Source organism: Stegodyphus dumicola, chromosome 2 (assembly GCF_044657685.1).
Source record: "Stegodyphus dumicola isolate Sdum_Otavi_A_Nest chromosome 2, ASM4465768v1".
Classification (NCBI taxonomy): domain Eukaryota; kingdom Metazoa; phylum Arthropoda; class Arachnida; order Araneae; family Eresidae; genus Stegodyphus; species Stegodyphus dumicola.
The window spans coordinates 186131234-186153147 of record NC_140769.1 but is presented as its reverse complement, the minus strand read 5'-3'; the positions used below and the strand labels follow the sequence as shown (position 1 = coordinate 186153147).

The following is a 21914-nucleotide window of genomic DNA, read 5'->3' as shown; positions in this document are numbered from 1 at the left end:
ATACGAGGGATAGCTAGAAAATACTCTATCATTGGGGAGTGGGAGATCGGCAGAAATAAAATGTTAAAATCTACGCTTTGAATTTAACCAGCATCTAATTTTACGTTCTAAAAATTTGAATAAAAAGTGCTTCTTAAATTCGAAATAATACTATATTTTGTATTCAAAGCTTAATTCCTAAAATTAGAAGAGTCGCTAGAGGCGTATGGAAAGCCGTCGCTAGCGGTGAGCCCCCCTCCAAAAAATGTGTAATCAAAACTGAATGAAATATGAAATTAATGATGAGCATGTAAAAATTTAGTTATTGTACTATTATAATAACTAAATTTTTTTCTTGCTTAAAAAGGTAAAAAACTTAAATAAAACAATAAAGCAAATAAAAAGGGACAATTAATAAATTATAAATTATCGTTAAAAAACAACTGAAATAATAAAACAAATATAAGATGTAATATTTAAATTGACTGTAACAAAACATGGTACGTAGAGCAGAAGAAAAAAGTATTTTAAACAGCATTTTTCGCTTTCAATATAAAATTGTCCTTTTTTTTTTCTGATTATTAATCTATTTAAAAGCCTTCTTGAGCTGATGGGTCGGCAAAATTTCTCCTGAAGGTGTCCGATTTCGACATGAGATTTCTTCCTCAGATACTCATTTTTTCTCGAGTATTTTGCTCTTTCCCGGAAAAGTAAGACGTACGTCCAGTATCTAGTATCAATATCAGTTTTATTAAATGCTAAAAGAAATATTTCAATAATAATCACAAATTAAAAGATAATTAAGTTTTAAATAAAGCACTAAAGCTAGTCTCATTTGAAATTCCGATGCCTTTCGGCTGATGTGAGCTTTGTAAATATTTAAAAATTTGTTTGATCGCTGTTTTTATACAAAGAAAAAAAAATAGTGCAAAAGTAAGCATACATTTAATTTCTGTTTTAAATACTACTAATAATATTTATATAAAATTATACTGCTTGAAATAGGAAAAGTTTTTTGAAATGTATATTTTGATAGCAATTTTTTAGAATAAATTTTAAAGAAATTATTATCTTTTCTTTTAGCAATAAATTAGTGTAATTTTGTGATTTACAAAACCAACTATAAACTTGTTTCCTTTACGGCAATAGCTACCAATAAAACAATATGTCTGCATGTAAAGATAGATGGACAAATATTCAGGTTTGTCTTGTCTATAAACTTTTGTAATTTAATTTTTTCGTTTACCTATGACGACTACTTCCTACATTCTTATTAAATTATTCACAACATTAACAAGCTCACTAGAGAAAAATTTACAAGAGGCTTTGAAAAACAATTAACTGCACATTATTTGCTTTAGAAGAAATCCCCCCCCGAAGAAAAGAGGTTTGGGGTATCATGACGGTTTATTAGTAAATCATCTGCTGTTATTGTTGTCAAGATTAGTGTGGTTAATTTATTGAGCTATGGCAAAACACTCAGGAGTTACCTTGCCTAAGGGGGAAAGATGCCTTCGTGAAGGCATTTTCAGCGGAAAACTGGCTCGTATACCCGTTTCACACGGGGAAAACGAGGAAAACTCCCGTTAGCCTGGAATCGAACCCAGGTCGAGCTACCAGTGTTCAGCGACTTTAACCCTCGGCCGCTGGTGGACCGTTTGTTCTAAAAAAAATCGAGTCTTTACTTATTTTCAAACATAACATTTTTGTGTGTTCATAACCTAGACCATATGACGCTGCAGAATCTCGCAGAAGAATTTTTGTTAGAACAAAATTCCTCTGGAGTATTCTAAGTGACTTACTGTCCTGTAGCCACACCACATTTCTCAGTCAATATCTGTCTTCTGATTTACACGCTCTGAGGGCTAGAATTGTTATAATCCCATTGCAAAGCGTGGAAAAACTTTTTACGATTATAAAAAATGTGTAGTCAGGTGCTTTTATGAATATTTCAGTATGCTTTTATTGAATATTTTTATTAGGTGAACGGGCACCTTGGGCGCATACCAGCAAAAACTAATTTAATTTCTTAGTTTGTGAGATAGTATATAGCAAAGCCTAAAAGATTAAACGTAATAAACAAACACAACTTTCACTTAATTTGCTATTCCTTTCGAAAAACGTCAAAGAATATTGAGATGGAATCTTTATTCATTTTTCGAACTCTCTTATTTAGGTATTACCTCATTTTTAAAATATGATATACATAAAAACATATGCTTCGCATCATCATTATTGTACCAAAATTTTGCGTTTACCCATTTTATTAATTATCAAATATTAATTATGGAAACGGTATGTAAAGGAAGAGACAAATCATAGTGCCTGTCTGATTCAGTTACTATTTATGGTTGCATCTACTGTTAAGTCATCTGCGCAAACTAACTTCATGCTTATAATTTCTTCTTATCTTCTAGAGTTCTTTTCCGCTCTTTGCCAAAATGCATTCGTAATGTTCCTTTTACCTGCTGACGTCACTGTTGTCTGCATATTTTTTGTTATCCAAGTTGGCATTTTCATCTTCAGCGTTCACATATGTTAATTCAATTGTATTATCCACAGAATGCTTGAAATTTATATATCGAAGATCATCACAAACTGCCATCTATTTACAATAAAATGCATAATAATGCAGAAATTTTGTCAGCAAATGATTTTCTATAGTAATCAGATTTCTCTGTCTCTGTTTATTTATTTATTTTAGAATGATTTGATTTCGAAATCTCATGATAAAGACTAATTTTCTAATCAAGGAAATTCGGTGCTTCAAAAATGCGTAAATTAAATTCTCTTCTTTTAATAACAACAACTTTTCCTATTGGTGGGGGGGTGGAGGGAGCGGCTTTATATTAGCTGCAGAATTCACAATCTTTATTGGAAAAAATAGCATATATTCTTCAAAATGCAATTTTTTACTTATTTCATACGACAAATTTCATATGATTATTGGCTATATGCAGGTTACATAAATCATTTCAAAAGTTTTTTAGTGCTACTTTTGTATTCTATTCTGTGATCGTATTCAAACTGACGAAAGCCCATCGGATCTGAGGGGAGGAGGGAATTTTACGTCAAAATCCGGAATTCCACGTGCTTGGTCAAAAGTATTATAGTGAAAATTAGAATTATAGTTAAAGTTATAGAACAAAGAATTATAGTTAAAGTCACTTTAAAAAGCAAATTTTGAAACCGGCAGTAGCTCCCAGCTTCTGAGATAAAACGCTGTGTAAGCCAATATTCAAACATAGAAGGGCTCATCAAAGGTATTTGAAAATTATTTTCCAAGTGCCCCTAAATCTACGTTAAAAAGTCAAGGTATTTTTATACTACGGATGATTCTAAAAATTGCAGCGAAGAAGGCTGGATGTATAAGCAGATTTGGTGAATAAATTCCGTATCATGTATCTACTTTCTCTTCTTTTAGATATTGTTATTTACTGAATATTAAATGTAAAAAAGTAAACTTTTCTGTCACCAGGATTCGAACCTCAGAACTCCAGTTACCAGCTCGATGTACAACTTATACTATAAAAGTATGTCTAGGAAAATACGATGATTCTTTACATACTGAGTTTAATCTAGCTTCGTGATTAAGAATAATCGTATTTTTAAAGATATGTTATAAAATGTAATTATTATTGAGAAAAATGTAAAATTTTTTCCTTATTATCTTTTATTTAAAATTTCGTTATTACCTTAATTCTTCAATAATCAGTAGAAATGGATCGCATCCTTGATTTCTACAGCTACAAGTTACAGCAATTCCTAAAGATGGGGAGGGTATTATGCAATCTTTTTTATAATCAACATTAATTTTTGCATTTCATTATTTTAAGATTTGAATAAGATATGTATTTAAAGCAATAACTTATTCTTGAGAACCTGCGAATAAACAAGTGAGTGAAAACCCAGAGGAAACAGCAGCATAGTTAATTAGGGAAGAAACCCTGACTGCAGTCAATCTCATACATTTATTGTTCTCCCCTTTAAAAAAAAAAAAAAAAAAAAAAAAAAAAAAAAAGATATATTGGTATTTGCTTGAAGATGAATCAGGAATTCCCGTATAAGGTAATTCTCCCACCTTGGTAGTGTGGTAATTTGCACGCAGGACGCTTATTCTAGAGGTCCGCGGTTTGATTCCCGGCGAAGACGTTTGCTCGTTTTTCAATCTCTCCTGCTTTAAAAAATACCTAATGTCTCTACAGTGGCGCCCGAACTAAAGGGTGGTGGATGATAAATCTCCACAGCCAGGATTTGGGCGACTGGGTTCCCTAAAATCCCCTGTCTCCCTTTAAAAAGGAGGGAGTATATAAGGTATTTCTCGCGCCTTTTTGGCATGCCTTCGTGGTGGGGAGGTCTGGACGCTGGGCGCGTATTTCAGAGGTCCGCGGTTGGATTCCCGGGAAAGTCGTTTGCTCATTTTTCATCGCTCCTGCTTTAAAAAATAACCTAATGTCTCTACACCCGAATCCATGAATCATTTAGCCAACTAATCATCGAGAGCATTGTTCAGGAGTGCCGCATATCCCTTGCGGTGCCCTGATATTAACTAGCGAGACCCGTCGGGTAAACCGATGTTAACCCGTGAAATGAGGGAGAAAATGAACACAAGCAAATAATTTTTTTTTTTTTTTTTTCCTTTTTTTGCGGGAGTGGAACCAGTAGCGGTTAAGCGGTAAAACAGCTGAACGCTTGAAATTCGATTGGGTTCGATTCCAGCCGAATGGGGTCTCGGCCGGTTTTCATGATAAATGCGTAACGTAATGTTTGAGCCATGTGTAACGTATATATGAGTCCCATGCGTAACGTAGATATGAACTGGTTTCCCTTAGAAAGTATTCCATGAAGGTATCCCTTTAGCTTTAGCGTGCTTTGCCATAATCAAATAAACCAAACTAAAGCCGAACCAGCAACTTGGAGTTCAGATTCACTAACCACTGTTCAAAGCATTTATTGTCAAAACAGAAGAGAAAACGCCAAAGGGAAACATAAAATTAGCACGATTTCGAGAGCAGATAGGTACAGGACAATCTTCATCGGGAACAAAGAAATCTGCGAGACTGTCTTGCAGATTTCTTTGCTTCTGATGAAGAGGGACCTGTCCTATTTACCCTCGAAATCGATTGCGTTCTTGACGAAATCTATGCCAAAGTTGTTGTTTTGCTTAATTTTAAGCATTTATTGTGTTAAATACAGAGTTTAAATTGCTTCAAAGCCCACCAAAGCCCGACTCCTATATTTCTCATTTTTTTAGGTAAATTGTAATGCCAGCCGGAGGACGCTGGAATCATAAATAAAAGGGGTCCGTCACTTCTTTTATGTAAGTGAAACGCAGTTTCAATAAACCAATTTTATTTTAATTATAAATATGACTACAAATCGTTTCTAACTTCTGGATGCATGCGTGTATATCTCTGGGGAGTAAACACATAGACTGCGGTTGAGACTTTTAAGGAAAGAAAAGCCTCTACCCATCGAAGGCTTATTTTGCAGTCCCAGCCTAATGAATTTACGAGAGCTGGTAAAATTACATTTGAATAACTGAGTAGCTTAATTCAAGCAATTGCTTAATCATTCGGACGTTATGTTTTCGGATTCTGTATCTTTAAATGACTTAAGAACATTAAAAATATCGGACGTTATGTTTTCGGATTCTGTATGTTAAAATGACTTAACAACATTAAAAGTATCTAACGTTTAAGAAACTAGCGTATTAATCGATTAGAAAACAGAGCACTGATTTAAAATGTAAATTCAGCAGTTTAACAAAAATTGTCTTGATGTGCAAATGCTTCATAAGTTAATAGTAAAATTTCAGCTCCTGATGAGAAGAATGTGTTGTAATTTTTCTTTTCTGTCGCAAAACATGTTGTTCCACTATTAGTGTGTATCATTTCAGAACTGTAAGCTAATAGTATATTTTTAAATAACCAATGCATTTATCATTTAACAATTTGAAAATTTGTTTAAGTGACGTTCCTTAAATTTATAATTTCACCAGAAATCTATCAGATTTTATTTTACATCATTTAATTAATTCTCTATTTCAGTGAGTGAACAACTAAAATCAATTTATTATTCATTTGAAGAAAATGTTCAATATGTTGATGTCAAATATTGAAATCAGCCACCCAGAGAGGAAAATGGTTGATGGTGCTGATTACCGTAACCGAAGGGCTCGGGTTGGATCCTGGAGAAGACATGGATGTTTGTAAATGTATAGTATTTGCGCGGCATGTGGGGACTCAAAATATACGCCGAGCCGAAAGTCCTGCCAAGAGGTTGATGGTAGGAGAAGAGGAGGGCGAGACCATTGGAAAGAACTGAGCAAAGTCGGACTGTCACCTGTATGGTGCTGAAGACTCTTGCCAACGATAGATGTAGTCTTGTACTCTTTTCCACGATAAAATTCGTATGCTTAGGTCAGAAAAGTGAGATTAATCGTAACAACAACAACAACGCCACGTATGGAAGTTACTCAGGCAATAAAAGTTCAGCATAAATTTGAAGTTGCTCTCCATTTAAACGGAAGTGCTGAAAAATAACAGGCTGCAGATATTGCATTGACTGTGAGAGTGACAACACATTTTTAATGCCCTTTTTATAGACAGATTTTTAAGCTTTTTAAACTATTCATTAAACATTCAATTTACGTTACATTTTACGTAACGTATAATACAGATACCTCTTGTTCAATCAAAATAATTGTAAATCAAAACTTTTTGACTGCCTCTCTTCTTCCTCTGCATTACTACTGCGACACTCCTTCACTTTCGCTTACGCTTTCATCCTGTTAAGACGTTGCTGTAATCATCTATTTTCGCTTCTAATCGCAGTAGCATCAAAATTGTTCTGGAAATAGGCACGATTGGAGTGCCAAGTAAATTGTGGCCACAAATGGGAATTTAAGTAAAAGAAAAAGGAATTTAATCCGGCTCGACCGCTTCTTCTTCAAAATGAATGAACGCTCTACGCATCAAGTATCAACGCCATCAGTATTTCTGCGCATCTACATCTCAGTGTTCTTACATCAATGCTTCCAAAATTGTGCTTTTATTACACACATATATATATATATATATATAGGAACTGAAAGGTTTCAGATTTAACGGTCGTCCAAAAGAGTTTGTTAAGGTTTTTTACGCTTTCGCTGAGCTCGCAGGTTACCAGTCTGCCCTTGCACTCACTTACTCCTCTAAGCCTTAATTAATAATAATAATAATAATAATAATAATTAAAAAAGAGTATTATTAAGCATCATTTTCTTCGGACATATGCCATATACAATCAGCAACAAAATCACATTTTTCAAAGCTCAGTAGTAGCATATGTTAAGAATTCATAAAGTTTTTACGTGTTGGCATACATTTTATATTTTTTCATTCTTTTCTCGGTTCATCATATCAATATTCAATTTTCTTGTAAGATGCCTAATATTTTTTTCCTTTTATTATTATCTTTTTATATTAAATATCGCGTTTTTCGCTCCTACGCCACATAAAGTTCAGTTCAACAGCAATATCACCAAATATTTAAAAACAGCAAAACTTTAGAATTCCTGATAGAATGCTAGAGGTTGCCAAACTTATTTTTATATTCTCTGTATTATTTCTTTAAAAACAAACCTATCGCACGGTCAGCAGTTTAAAATAGTTATCATTAAAAAAAAGTATATAATGATTTTAATGAGTCCAGCTAGAGTAATTTCATAAAAAATTGAATATTTCTGATTAATCATCCCAAGATTTTGATACATGTTTCTTTAAATCAGTCACATTAAAAAGTAGACAAAAGTATTCTTAAGAACTGTATTTATTACTTTTGTTACTCAAAAGCCTTCCAGATTAAATTTGAAAGCACCTTTACTGAATGTCAACACGCTGGCGAGTGGAAGATAAAATTATTTTATTTCTAGCCATGGCAACGCATTGTTTTTATACAGCCCAGTTTGTTAATTTCAACCAAGAACATTTGAATAAATACGTGTTGTATGTCCGCGTTAGTGTCTCACGAAATGAAAATGAAGTCATGAAACGTCACAGTATGATGTCAAAACTCATCATGGCTGCTGCGATAAGAGGTTTTCTGGTTGGTTTTGTTTACATTCTAATCGGAGTTGTCTGCATGATAGCTATTCACCATTGAACATTTATAAGTCTCCCGTTCTAATTTTAATACTAAATATAAAAGATTTTCTACTCAGTATATAGAAAAATCAGGAGGATTGCAAATAACTCTTTCAGAATTAATAAAATATAGGTACATAAGAATGTGTACATGGTAACTGTAACACAAATGTGAACATCAGCGGGAATTTCAACGGTATTTTGTACACATTATGCTTAAAGACACTTTTCTGAGCCTCCAGGCGTTGATATTTGCTTTCGGGGTAATTTTATTTAACAATTTGTTTCATAGGTTACTCGTACGCTGTATGGCCGTCATAAGTCTTGACATCACGTTGCTGACATTTCCTTGGCTTCAACCTTGTGACGTCAGGCTTACTCTATCAATTCTAACCTTCTTCATTAAAACTGAAAGATAAATATCTTGCATTTTTTTCTGAATGGCTACAATCTCGTGCGCTGGAGATAAAAATGTTTTATTTGAAGTGTTACCATTACTTGCTTTCAAATCATTGAGCTTGTTAATCAAAAATTCATTAAAGGTTAATGAAATAAATAATAAAAAAAGAAAATCTGAAAGCTTTCAGATTTTATGTTATACCCAAAGAAGCGTTTTTTTTAATTTATGCACACATACACGTTTCTAGAGCATTTGGACTGACGTCCCTTTGGGCTAAAAAATATCATATCATATATATTTTAAATCTGAAATATCTTTATCTTTTCATAATATCATATCTTTAGAATTTCCGATAGATAGTCTCGCTCACTGGAGATAAAAGCGCTGTATTATTCCAAGAAAGTTAGAATAGATAGAGTATGCATGACATCACAAAAATGAAGCCAAGGTTATGTCAACGGCGTGACATCACGACTTAAAAAGGCCGCCATACAGCGTGCGGATAAGAATACGAAACATATAGTTATATAAAATTATATTGAATATGAGAGCAAATATTAATGTCCGGAGGCTCAGAAAAGTGTTTTTTAGACATTGTTTGCTTAAAATACCATTGAAACTTCCACTGATCTTCTAGGTTTTACCGTGCCTTCTAGTTCCCATTTGCACATTTTCATGTACTTAGATATTATTGAATTTGAATTTGTTATTTGCAATTCTTGTAATTTTTCTAAGTAGAAAATCATTTCTGTTAAGTATTAAAATTAGAACGGGAGACTTATAAAAATTGCGTTATGATAGCTAACGTGTAGATAACACTGATTAGAATGTAAACAAAATTAACCAAAAGTTTGCCTATGGAAGCGGCCACGGTATGTCGTGACATCAGACTGTGACGTTTCATGGCTTCATTTTCATTGGGCATACGAGGAAGCTTACTTCATTTATTTTAACATCCTTGGTATTATTCCATGCAGTGTTGCCACTGTTAGCTTTGAAATCGTTGAGTTTTTTAATCAAAAATTCGTTAAAGTTTTACAAAATATGAAATAGATATTAAAGCAAATTCGAGATTCAAAATTCGGGCTTTCAGGTACCCATATTCGAGTGGTGGACAACGCTATTGTTTTCTTCACAGTGCGAGAAACATCTATACATTCATGCAGATTCTTCATTATGTAATTTTTTTAAATATACTACAGGTCGACAATATTTGGAAGCAACAATCTGAACAGTAATTCAACGCTTTTAGGGATTCGACGCAAAATGCCGTTTCGAGACTAATAGCCCTTTACAGCTAACTTTCCTTTGGACTTAAAGAAAAAAAAGTTGGGTTAAAAAAATTATATGCATCCTTTTCGCCTCTTATTTATATACAATTTGTCATTTCGGTTTCGGTGAATATAAAGTTTAATTTATTGAAATAGCCGAGTCCTGTTCTGAGAAGCGCAATCTGAAAAAATGTTGCGATTAACAGCTTTAGTACCCTTTTGCCAATGTGGTGTTTTTTACGACTAACTTTGTAACAATTCAACGTTTTACATAAAGGTGCAAAAGAGTCATTTTATCCCCTGATTAATTAATTAATCAGTAACTCAAAAGAAAATTGGATTTGCCTCAATGAAAAACGCTGGATTGACATAAGAGGACCTCAAGCAAAAAACTGATTTTCATTTATAAATGTCCCCTTAGAGCGCCGCACAGTTATGAAGAACTATTATGTTTTAGAACAGCGGTTAAATTGCATAAAGTTGCAGTGCCATAATGCCGGGGCACCGTTATGAAGGCATTGGTGCTCTGGAAAATAAATGAACGGGAGGACTATCGATTGGTGACCAGTCCGCTGAAAATTTTATTACTTGTAGATATTCCACCCACGCCACCTAGAGGTATACCCTCGCTGGAGGAGGGGAAACTGTACTTTTAAATAATCGAATCTCATTTCATAGTTGCCAACTCTCCCGATTTAGGCGGGAGACTCCCGATTTTCGACCGCTCTCCCGCCAACCCGATTTACAATATATTTCTCCCGACTTTTTCTTATTCTTAATATTTCTCACGATTTTTATGGAACTTGGCTTAATACTTCGTTATATGAACCAAAAAAAAAAAAAAGTGATTTTGGACGTCTGAAAGCAACTGAATTTTCTCTAGATTATATCTAAAATAAAACCTTGCGAATCAGATGAGAATTTCTGCTTTGTGAGTGACAGCATACGTATCCAGAAACGTCGTTCTCCAGTTCTCCAATGGGCATCGAGCTCCAATGCGTGTCATCTGGCATATATTAGCCAATGAGCACAAAGCAAGCTCAAGGCCGTTGCAAAGAAGATTCTTTGGCCGCTGGGCCGTTATTTGGATGTTCTTTCGTTATTTCGTTCATCTTGTCCTGAGTTGTGTGAGTACACGTGCCTTTGGGAAATACTCGTAGTTTTAGAAATTATCGTCTTTTGTTATGTCTGCGAGAAAGGTGAAATACTCGTGCACGCTTCAAAAATCGTACACAGTTGACTTTCCTTCCATTATTTCTTCAAGGAAATGTAATAAATTTGCGATGTGTACCATCTGCCGTTGCGATTTTTCGATTTCGCATGGTGGAAGGGCAGATGTTCTCAAACATGTGCGTACACAAAAACACAAGGACAACATGAGTTGTTTTGAAAAAAACGAAAAATTAAATTTTTCTTCGGAAACAAAAGACCAAAAAGTGATTAATGCAGAATGTCTGTTCTCTGCCGTTTTACTGGAGCACAACCTGCCACTGAATGCATCGGATCACGCTGCAGCTTTATTTAGAAAAATGTTTCCCGATAGTGAAATCGCTAAGAAATACTCAAGTGCAAGGACCAAAACAGGTGCAATTGTTAAAGAAATGGGTTTGAAAAATAAATCTTCAGTTATTGATTGCATTAAAACAGCTCCGTTCTGCCTCTCTACGGATGGAAGCAATAATACCGATTCAAAACTGTATCCAATTGTTGTTTCTTTTTTTAATCCAGAGTCTTCAGAAATTGAGTGCAGTTTACTTTCTGTCCCCACTTTAGAAGGACATTCGACAGGCTTTAATATAGCACAGCTAATTATTAAAACTTTAAAAGAAAATGCAGTCCCTCTAGATAATTGCTTAGCACTTGGTGCCTATAATGCACCAGTAATAGTAGGCTTGAAGACTGGTGTTGCAGGCATCTTAAGAAAGGCAAATTCAGATTTGCAGATAATGAGGTGCACCTGTCACCTCTTAAATTTAGCAGCTGAAAAAGGGGCAGCTTCTTTACCATTAAATGTGGATGAACACATTGTTGATATTTATTATTATCTTGAAAGAAGTTCTAAAAGAAAGGAAAAATTGAAACAGTTCCAACAGCTGCATAATACTGAAATAAGAAAAATTTTGAAACATGTGTGTACACTCTGGCTGTCTTTAAAGAAATGCTTATCTAGAATCCTCGATTAATGGAACCCACTTCTTGCATTTTTTAAAGAAGAAGTAAATGCTTCGAGAGTTAAGATAAAAGACTCTATTGAAAGTTATAAAGTACCTAAAGTAAATGGAGATGTAGTTACTACTTCCATTGTTAAAAATAGGTTTGAGAAAAATAAAGTAATTTCTGCATCATTCAGCAATTCAACTGTCAGTTCTCAAAATAATACTGCAAAATATAAGCGTAAAGCTGATACAAATTTCTCTCAAAATAAAAAAAAATTGCTCAACACACGAAACATTTTCCGATTACTGTAAGTTTATCTTGTGAAGAACGAATATTTATGTTTTTTTCTTCGGACCTTAACAAAGCTTTTTGCTTTTTTTTACAATTCATTTTGCCATCATTCGATGTTCTTAACGCAATTCTACAAAGCAGAATTCCATTAATTCATGTTTTGCAATCAATGATTTATGATCTGTTTAAAGACATTTTATCAAAGTTTGTAAAACCAGTCTGTGTTTTGTCTTGTAATTCTATATATGATGTGATTTATGGTGAAACAGAAAATCAGAAGAAAGATGAAGATTTGGTAATAGGAGCTGCAACTACAAAAGTAGTGGAAGAACTTTCAGAAGAAGACAAAAATAAGTTTTATCTTCATGTTAGAAGTTACTTCTGTCGAGTATGTGATTACATACTACATAAATTCCCAGTCAACGATGAACTGATTTTGCATGCTAAAGTTGCTGATGTTTCTGCTCTAGCAAATGCATCTTTTTCTGATATAAAGTACTTTTTGAATAGATTTCCTGTGTTACTTCGTTTAGTCATGAAAGATGACGATATTGATGTTGCTACTGATATACTGCAGTCGCAATTTTGCAGTTTACAATTAGAAAACTTGGATGAAGTTATAAAATCAGCTAGGATTGACACCCAGTGGAGTTTAATTGGAAAATTGAAAGGTGCTGATGTAATTTTAAAATATAGTGAACTCTCTAGAATTATGTTGGCCATCTTGACAGTTCCCCATAGTAATGCGGAGTGTGAGAGGATTTTCAGTGTTGTTGCGAAAACGAGGACTAAATTTAGATCTAATATTAGTGATGACACATTAGAAAAACTTTTATTAGCGAAAGCAGGCCTACGTGGCAATTGCTATGAACAAAATTATGAAGTTTCTTTCTTAACGAAAGCAAAATCTGCCACTGTCCATAACATTTGTATGAAAACTGATTAAAGTGTCTTTTTTTTTTTTTTTTTTTTTTTTACGGTGCAAGTAATAAAAATGTTTTTTATGTCTAAGGTATTTTTGTTTTGCTTGCATTTAAGACTTAGTAAGTATTTAAAGTTAATTCATCATTAAAAACTATATTTTTATCATTTAAAAAGTATTTTTAACATTGTGAAAAATCTCCTGATTTCTTAAAAAAATCTCCTGATTTTTGAGTGTCATAGGTTGGCAAGTATGTAATTTTATCCCGACTGAGAGATTTTTCCTTCTGATGCCTTCTTTGAACTAGCTATATCAGAAAGCACCTCAAACGCAACTGAGCGGGAAGTCTTTTCTATCTCTGCCTGGTCATACTTTTTGCTCTCGCTCTCAGTTTAAAAAATCAAATTCAATTTGCAGAAGTTCGCTACTATTTGTTAATACGTTACACTCGACTCCCTATGTGTATCGGTTCAGCAGTTAAGTATATGAATGAAATATAGAGTTAAAAAATTCAGTTCCCCCCCCCTCCAAATGTGAAAATTACTTCTTCCAGGCCTTCTCTGACGTTTATGATCTGTTGTCTTCAAAACTAATTCTGGAGCTGTTTAAAAATCATGTCATCACTCTCATTATATCGTTATAAGTCTCTCTCAGTATAATCTGAAGTTTTAAGCTCTTTAAAAAAAAATCGTAGCTTTTTTAATACTATATTTAAAAAAAAAAAAAAAAAAAAAAAAAAAAAAAAAATACAAATCTAAAATATTTTTTTAGTAATTTTATTCTTGCTTCTAATTCTGTATTTTTAAGACCTAGAACTGAATATGTTGTGCTGTGTGTCACTCCGATTAAATCAGACCTTGTCAGCTGTGGCGTCTAAACTAAAATGGTGTGGGCTGTAATTCACCGCCTTGAGGTCTGTCAATTGGGTCTCTTGTCTTGCTTCTCCTCATTCGCCTTTTAAGTTATAAGGTATTTCTCCCGTCTAGTTAGCATGCGTTCTTGGTGTATATATCAGTACACTCAGCGCGTATTCGAGAGGTCTGTGGTTCGAGTCCTGGCAAGGGCATTGCTCTTTTTTCGACTCCTGCTTTCAAAAAAATATCCCAATGACTCTACTGCGGCATCCGAACTAAAAAAGGTGGTGGATGATGATTCTCCACCACCAGGATTGGCGATTAGGGGAAGTATATAAGGTAAAAAAGGGGGAGTATATAAGGTAGTTCTCCCGCCTTGTTAACATGCCTTTGTGGTGTAGTGATCAGTACGCTCGACGCGTATTCGAGAAGTCCGTGGTTCGAGTTATGGCGAGGGCATTGCACATTTTTCATCTCTCTTGCTTCGAAATAACCTAATGACTCAACAATCTGAAAAGGGGAAAATGTAAGAAATTATCGCTTGTTCTCATTATGTAAGGATTAACACGTCCAACTGGCAATTGGAAGATCCGTGGCTTGGATTCCATCGAGGGCTTAGATTGACGTGATCATCCGATAAATTGAATGATCTCTACGTAATAAGAAAACGTTTATTTCGTTAGATTTCTTCCTATTAATGACCTTTTTTTATATTCCTTTTTTACGTCCTCGTACGATGTAAAGGAAGTATTGCAATAGCGAAACATTTTGGGGGCATATTCAACGAAAATATCCATTTTGGCCGCTCTCGAATCCATTGGAGCGATGTTTTTGCGTGACACCTGTACGTATGTACAGAATAAAGGGCTCTTTTTTCCAAAATGGACTCTTTTTTTTTAAATGAATTTAAAATGGATTCAGAAGAGATTTTTTCGTGAAGTCTGTACGTACGTATGTATGTATCTCCAATAACTCAAAAACGAATAGCCTTACAAGGTTGAAATTTCGCATATAAAATTGCTATAACACGTAGTTGTGCACGTCCTTTTTTTTTTTTTTTTTTTTTTTTTTTTTTGTTGCATTCGGACGTGCCAAACAAATATAAATATATATATATATATATTGCCACTCTATTACTCGGCTCGGTGAGCTCAGTTTTTTTATTTTTATATATTAGTGAAGTGTGCATTTTTTGCTTTAAACGTAATTGAATTATGTTATTCTTATATTCTGGGGAAGGATTTATGCCTTTAGTTAATCTGCATGCAATATTTATAAATTATCAACAATTTAAAAGTTTAAATGACGCTGCCAAGCCTAACGAAGCCGCCATTTGTTTAAATTTGAAATTCTTAGTAGAATAGTTAAATTAAGTCAGTTGGTGTACCATCTTCGGTATCTTTTTGCCCAGCGTGACGAAAAGTTAACTTTCAATTTTGTACACCGACAATTTTGTCTTCTTGCCCGCTAGTCGAATTTCTTGTTTCCCCAGCGCATAAACTCTAATTTTAATAATAATTTTTTTCTTTTAACTGTTTTAACTGTATCTGGTGTTTTAGGATATTCTCTATTTTACTATTTTTAATGAAGTTTTGATTTTTATATATTTTTGTCTTGCTACGAAGCGAGATCTGAATTGATTGAATTAGAAATACATCTCTAATGAAATTCGAGGAAATAAGTTTAAATGAAGTGCAGCAAAAAATGTGTATAATTGAATAGGCCAGGGGTTCCCAAAGTGTGCGTGTTGGAGCGCCATTATGTAAGGCTAGGGACGCCGCGAAGCGCTCCTGCCTAGCTTCAAGAAGAAACAAGACTTGCGTTGGAAGCTCGGCCGCATTTTTTATTTATTATACTTTCATTAATTTGATTTTATTTCTTAAAATAATAGATCCTTAAATTTTTCTGGATATATTTCAGTCATTTTATTCCATTTAAATTGTATTTTTAACATTTTTATTTCTCCTTTTAATCCTATTAAATTAATTCTTAAATTTCGTTTTTTAAAGCGCTACTTTATTCTGTTACTATTATTATCAGTTTGCAATAATTCGATGTTGTTGCATCAGATTGCACCCGATTATTCTCATATATTTTTGCACCTATTACTTCCAGTCGCAGGATTGCAGCATTTGGCTTCTCAGCTGTGGGATCTGTTGGTGTTCCGTTTTCCGCTTGCGAACGTCAGTGTCAAACTCAAGAACGGGATGGCGAAGCTCAATACAATCTTATACGTCTATCGATAAAAAAAAGTCGTGATCTCGACGAAATATTGCCATAAATCGACGAATCCGTGTGGATATTTCACAAAATGAAAAGATTTTTACTAAGCGAAAACCTCGTAACTACAAGGAAAGTTACTTTGATTTTGCTTTTACTTCAGTAGAAGAAATAACGATGAATAGATGTATGCACCCAAGTAAGCTACAGGGACATCTTGAGATCATTCTTCCTAACTTCGGCGACAAATCTCACACTTTTTTTAGCAGGAAGTTGCAAGATTTACAAAAGCAAGGCAGTGTGTTTGCTAAACAAGTGTCAGTTCCGAGTAACGCACAACTAGCGTCTTTCAAGGTAGCTGACAGAGTGATGAAGTACAAAATACCGCATACTATCGCAGAAGAGCTTTGCTATCGACATAGTTAATATTATTGTGCAGAAACTCATTTCTAAGGTACCTGTATGCAACAACACTATTAGAATTCAATGTATAGCTCGTATATATGAAGAATTCAATGTATAGCTCAGAATCTCAATGATTAGTTGATAGAGAAAAATGAAAGAAAATGAACTCAGTCCGCAACTAGATGAGGCTACTGACAGTAATTGAAGATGCAAATCTTCTACATCTACGCTTCCTGGATGATAATGTTGAAGATGGTCTGTTCTGTAAGAGCATCATCAGAAGCGCACTTGTTCAAAATGCTTGACGAGTTTATAATAGAAAATGATTTAGATTGGAAAAAGTGCATCTGTATATGTACTGATGGTGCTCAATTAATGTACGGTCGCTATGCGGGACTGCAGGTATTTATTTGCAGCAAAACACTGCATGCTGTGTAAACCCGCTACAGTATTGACTGGAAGCATCGAAGTCGCTTAGTACTCAGTTGAGTATGGCATTAGAATGTGTCATAGACCTAGGGAACTACATAAAAATTAAGACCTCTAAAATCAATTTTTTTTTCAAAAAACTGTACAAGGTTGTGGAAGCTGAATACATGGCTATGTTATAGTGTTGTAGTTCACGATGGCTTTCGCGTGACAACGTCCTATCTCGTGCGTTCGGACTGCATCAAGAAATTCACACTTTTCTGCAAGAGGAAGGTCATGCAATCGCTAAGAATCTTGCCGAACGAGACATTTTGCTGATACTAGTATAAAGGCGGCATTTTTAACAAAATAAAGTTCTTCAATCTGTCACTACAGGGCAATGTATGCACATTTTGAAACTTGTAGAAAAGATTTCAGCATTTAGGGAAATGCTGCAGCTGTGGATAAAAAAAAAAAAAACTGAATGACGATGATGTTCAAAATTGTTTTTCTACATTGCACCAATACACAGCTTCTAATAAAGTCCTCGTTCTATAGGAATTGCTGTCCCTTTTTCTAAAATACCTTTCAAAGCTTTGCGGAAAATTACGTAGAGAAATTCATGTTGATCTGCGATTCGCGAGACGAATAGAGTTTAATTAGAAGTTTTGGATTTGAATCAAAATTTAGTATCCAACTTTTAAGTTCTAAAGCTCTACGGATCCTCATTAACCTTTGCGACATCCTATATGTGCAAAGTTTGGTTTTCATCTGTTGCTCTAATAAAAGCCAAATATCTTTCGAAAATCAATGTGGAGCAAGAAATGAGAATAGTTGTATCAAGTCATCTTCCACGATTTGAAAACCTATACAGGCATCAAGAAGCTCACCTGTCACAATGAGTTTCCAGTTTGTTACTGAATGTTTCTTTTATTTGTATGTTTTCTTATCAATTAAAATTATTATACTTTTTCATTTAAATTTTGTTTTTATTTCTGTGCCTGAGAAATGCTTTTACTATTTTTAAAGCGCTCAGTTTGATAAACAGTTTTTAGATTTATTAAATTTGAAGGGTATATTTAGTATTATATTTTCAGTGGAAGGGAAAAAAATCCCTATAATTCTATATTGGTTTCCCTTAACAGCTGAAAATACTCGTATTTTCAAAATTCGTCTACGGTAGAAAAGCTATTTCTCCTTTGAACTACAAGCGTTTAATGCATTAATTTAAACGATTTCTCATTTTTCGGTGACTCATGCGAATTTTTTGCTGTGTGAGAGTAAACTGCATAGTGAGTGCAGCAATTTTTTGGCCCAAATTAAATATTTTCTAGCCGTTTTATTTTCTAGCCGTTTCTAACGTTATGGTAGAAATATTGCAACAAGGGAGCCGTGAAAAAAATAACCAAACTCTCAAGTGCTCCGCGTACTGAAAAGGTTTGGGAACCCCTGCAGTAGGCCATACAAGAAAGTCGTGATGTCCATATCAGATATTTTTGTTAGGCAGAAATTCTGTATATGAAATTTTTTATATGCGCTTACAACTTGCTAGCAGAGCCTAAAGCTTTTTGAAAAATTAGATTTATTCAAAGTGTTTTACTAAATTCGCTCTTTAAATTATATTCATAGTTTATAGATTTTTAACCAGTCTTGATTAAAAAGAGCATATTTTAATTCCCTTTTCACTTTCTTACATTGGCACTTGATATTCCTCTCCTGAAAGAATTTTATATTATGATTATCATAATACCAATGCTATAGTTCTTAATTATTTAACGATTCAAACCACCACTGGTTTGCCAAGTATGAATCTAAACTAGAAATATCTTGTTAATCCCCCCAGTAGATTCCTCCCCAGCGATTGTTTCTTAGACAAGGCATTAAAGAGAGAGTCTAGACAACGCTTGGTCTTTCATAATATTGATATTATTACATTCATAGGTACAGTCCTATGCATACATTATTGCCTTTCCTCCTCTCTACCCCCTCCCGCATGCACAGAACAGAAAGAGGAAAACCTCCTTTAATTCTAACAAGACAATGTCTCGAAAAATTAAAATTCGTAAAATAACGAACAAAATAACGAAGTTGTTAAATCTCACTTCATAATTTTTTTATTTGCTGTTAGAGGGAAGAAAAAAAATTATAGGTAGATTTTAAAGCAAGTCAATAAGCTTATACAGATGCTCCAGATATGATTGGCTACGCTATCATTTTCAGTTTAAAATGAAAAATACCACTGATTTTTCATATTCCACATATTATTTAACATCAAATATAATAGGAACTTTATAATAACGATATTTGAACACTATAATAAGGTAAAAAAATCTGAGGTGGAAATTAAAATTAACGATATTTGCGTATTCTCGGTGAAGTTCGAGCAGATTAAAAAAAATATTGTAACCAAATGATTCTGTATCAGATAATCAGATAACGTAATATATACTGCATAGTGTTAGAAACATTTTTCATTAATTGCAGTAACATATTTTAAAGTATTTTATTGTATTTTAATATTCGATATGTAATAAAATAAAATAAGGATTTAAACCATTAAGAAATGCTTTTACTATTTTTAAAGCGCTCAGTTTGATAAACAGTTTTTAGATTTATTAAATTTGAAGGGTATATTTAGTATTATATTTTCAGTGGAAGGGAAAAAAATCCCTATAATTCTATATTGGTTTCCCTTAACAGCTGAAAATACTCGTATTTTCAAAATTCGTCTACGGTAGAAAAGCTATTTCTCCTTTGAACTACAAGCGTTTAATGCATTAATTTAAACGATTTCTCATTTTTCGGTGACTCATGCGAATTTTTTGCTGTGTGAGAGTAAACTGCATAGCGAGTGCAGCAATTTTTTGGCCCAAATTAAATATTTTCTAGCCGTTTTATTTTTAAACCTTGTTTATAAATTACTCCCCCTTCCGTTACTGGGAGCGCGCATTTATGCGCAAAAACGCCAGAGGCAAATCTGTAGCGAGGGTCCTTTTAGCCGAATTATTTATAGCAGATGTTGAGATTTAAATGGACGACGCCTGTTTGTATTTATAAATGCACGCGCTTTGCCTTGTCTCTCCCTCCCCGCCTGCCCCTTCTGTCCCCTATGCTTTCGGTATCCAGAAAAATATTCAATTACATAGCGTGAGATAGAAATTCGCAGCCTCAGATACTAGTTTTTAGAAATTGGCAATAATATAGTTCTCATCGCTTTTAAGCTTTTAGATATAATTTTAGCAGATTTCTTTTGTCACCAACATACTTTAGTGAATATAAATTTGTAAATTTCTAAAAAATTACGTAAAGGTTCAGTTAATTAAATTCTTTGCTTAAATACTTATATCTAATTAATGTTAAAACCTAATTAAATTTCAAAGTAAGTTTCCTGTGCAAAAAATAGTAATGTAAATTTGTAAGTGCAACAAGGAAAAAAATTATCTAAAGAAGGCATGAGACTTTCTGCTGTAGTTTGCTTGGGAAACATCTCTCTTGTGAGGCAGACAGAAGTTAACAAGTATGTTGAGACTCCAAGAATTTTAGTGTCGTTTCTTGTGAAAATGATATCAGTGAAATTTCCTGTGAAAATGATATCAGTTCTTGAGTATTGGTAGTTCATACTGGTTACTCTTGTTGGCTGATGGACTAACAATGTAGGCTTTCAGTCATTTTTCCTATGAGGCAGTTTCCATGAAAAAAATCATCCATCCACGATTCTCTTCGGTGGCAGATAACCTTCATATGTTTTGCCTAAATTAAAATTTATCAACCAATCAACCTAGTAAAAATGCCCTTCAAGCTGTTACGTGCTATTCCTGGAATAGTAGCAAAGCCTAGATGAAAATGGAAATGAGGCGAATGAAAATTGAATAGCTCCCTAGTGGGACCGGTTTAAAAAGTGGGGAAAGATAGCTGATTGCATTTGACTAACCGACTCTGGTCTCATTTCCTTCTGACCAGTCGCCCTTTAAATGGGGGAAACTATAAGGAATTCTCACCTACCCTACTGCATGTTGTCATGGTGTGACTAAAGACCGATTCAACAGTCAATCAGAAGATCTGAATCGAATGCAATACCTGCCCCTTATTAAACTCACTGGTTAATAAATTCAGCCGTTTATTACGTTCAGATTTCCATGAACCAAAGGAAGTGCATATTAATTAATAGATATTATGCCGTTTATTAAACTGTCCACCGTTTATAAAACTCAAACTGGTAACTGACTGATTCTTCATATCCAGAATAAGCTGTCTATTTCTGCTGATGAAAGTTGTTTGTACAGAAATTTAGCCCAGTGTATTTACAATCAAGAACCCCTTATTTTGTTTTCCTAGTTCCTATCAGACGTCGTTTGCAAAGCTCTTTGTCCAGATTAGAGCTGAGAGCGACAGTATAGCTTTATGTAGTTCTCTACAGGCATCGGAGACAAGATCTTTGATTGTAAATGTCCCAGGATCAAAGAACTGGTTACCTTTCTCGAACACCAGCTAACATATGAAAGTGCATACACGCATTACATTTGCGGAGTCTTCTCAGAAAACAATATGAAATTCTTCCTTGCATTATCGTAAGTTATCAGCTTTTGAATGGAAACGGAGAGCGGTCTTTGTAGGCTGAAGAAAAAACAAATCGTCCGTCACTTTTATAACAACCATGAAAGTCGACCTGTCAATCACAAGGTCTTGTGTGTCATCTTTTGAAATGGGGCACAGAACTGGAAAACGAAAAAGTATCAAACAGTAGTTAGATAACCATGTTGGACATCTCTCTGATATTCTAAAAAAAATTAAATTGGTGTTTACTTCTATCATTCAGCCTTTAGACCAGGGTGTTATGAAAGCTTTTAAATTTCATTACAGAAAAGATATCGTTAAAACAAC

The 21914-nt window shown here is 34.0% G+C and overlaps 1 protein-coding gene across 2 annotated transcripts in view; it reads left to right on the top strand.

Annotated features, from left to right (window-relative positions):
• LOC118182422 (histone deacetylase 8-like) overlaps window positions 1-21914 on the top strand; it is a 183367-nt gene that overhangs the window by 80678 nt on the left and 80775 nt on the right. The window lies entirely within an intron of this gene.